The sequence below is a fragment of the Bison bison genome, unplaced genomic scaffold, assembly GCF_000754665.1.
Source record: "Bison bison bison isolate TAMUID 2011002044 unplaced genomic scaffold, Bison_UMD1.0 scf7180017864297, whole genome shotgun sequence".
Classification (NCBI taxonomy): domain Eukaryota; kingdom Metazoa; phylum Chordata; class Mammalia; order Artiodactyla; family Bovidae; genus Bison; species Bison bison.
In genome coordinates, this window is record NW_011494869.1 from 3,815,344 (window position 1) to 3,817,346 (window position 2,003).

Here is a 2,003-nt window from a genome sequence, read left to right on the forward strand (position 1 = left end):
GCCCCGGCCGTGTGGCTGAACACCTGCTCCCCCCCGCCATTCTGCAGGTTCTGCATGTTGTTGAGATGCTTGTCAGACTGCATATGGATACTGAGGTTGCCTTTGGTCGTTGTGGAGTAGTTACACACCTCGCAGCGGAAAGGCTTGTAACCGCACGTGTAGCTCTCGCCTCGTGCCAGCCGGGGGTGGGGCTGCCCGCTCTTGCAGTAGACGCAGGAGCCCCCCGGCTCCGGGTGCTTCTCCTTCATGTGCGCCTCCAGCGTCTGCTGGTACTTGTAGTGCCAGTTGCACTTGGGGCACTTGAGTGTCTTGCACGAGTTGCGAGAATGCATCATGGTCATGTGGCCGCCCAGCGAGCGGGAGGAGCCCAGGACCGTGTCGCATTTGGGGCACTCCACGCCGCTCCCCGAGGGGCACTCCCCCACCCCGAGCTCGCAGAGGGAGCCAGCGTGCTGGTGATGGGGGACGAAGCCCCCCTCGTCCCCCTCTGTGCTTTCATTTGGTTCTGGTGCTGTGGCATTGTCTTTATTGGCACTTTCATCAGCAAAGTCCAGCCTCCTGCCGCCCTCTGCCACGTTGGCCCTGACGCCCTCACTGTTAAAGCTTAAACGATTCCTCCTGTTCGCACCATCAAAGACAACAAAGGAAGAAGCGGAATTAGAACTAGTAGAAGCTGCGCCCCTCGACAGGGTCTGGAGCACATTAGGCATTAAGGGGGAGTTAGAAATGCTTTGGTTTGAGAGAGCAAGGTCCTTTTTGCTGCTACTACCTGCCGCGGCCCCAGACTCCTCAGGGGGCCTGTCCTCCAGCTCGTCGTCCAGCTCGCTTGGAAAGAGTCCTTTGCAGCCCTCCTCCTCCTCTTCTTCCTCCTCATCTTCCTCCTCCTCTTCCTCTTCCTCCGCCTCCTCTTCCTCCTCCTCCTCCTCCGCCTCCTCCTCGGCGGGCTCTGCCTTCTCCGAGAAGCAGTCCGGATCACCCACTTCTTGCTTCCCTCCTTCTGCTGCCCCAGAGTCCTTGCCCTCTGAGGATTTGGTAGGACTGGAGGCCAGAGGCCCCAGGGGGACTGAGGTAATGGGGGTCTTCAGGACGGAGCTGGTGAGCCCGCCAAGGTTCAGGAGGGTGCTGGGGGTCAGGAGACCCGCCTGGGGCTGCTCGGGGCCCGCGGTGGGGCCGGTGGGGAGAGCCTCCTCCCCTTCCATTCGAATGCCACTGAATTTCCCATAAAAACTGTGTCCGGGGCCTATGAGGTTAGCGGTGGAAACTAAAGGGAGTTGAAAGTTTTTGTTTTTTGGTTCCAGAAAACTTACAAGGGGTTCCTTGTCTTTGCCGATCCCTTGGATGATGGCGGAGATGTTCTTATTGCTAAGAATCTTCCGCTCCTCTTCACTCAGGGTCATTCGATGGTCGTGCACCGCGTGGGTCACAAACGAACGGACGTACCCGAAGGAGAGCTTGCACAGGAAACACATCAGGATGGGCTTCCTCTTGCCGTAGAGCACGAAGCCATCGAATTTGGACAGGTCCACGTTGTTGGGAGCATCTTTGGATACGCAGGAGCTTTTGGCAGAGCCGTCGCTGTTTAGGTAATCCTTGCTGCTTTTGTGTCGCACGTCGAATACGCGGAAGCTGTGCAGGACGGGGCTGAGCCCCGCCAGGGCTGAGGTATTCGGGAAAGCCTGGTCTGGGCCCTCAAACCACTTCCCGAAGGATGAGGCTATGTGGAAAGTGTTGATGATCTGGGGGTAGACGGGTGCCGCACAGGAAGGGTCCCCTTGCTTGCCCCCCGAGGCGGCGGCGGCGGAGGGGAGAGAGTTCAGGAAGAGCGACGGTAGAGGCCCGCCGCCGCCCACGCCCCCGCCCTGGGTCAGCTGGCTCAGACTCTCGACGATGTACGCCGAGCCGTCGGGCTGGAACACGATCTCCCCGGCCAGGTTCTCCACGTCGCTCTCCTCGTCCCCCTCCTCGCTGCTGTCGCTGCCGCTCTCCTCCCGCGGGGGCGGGGG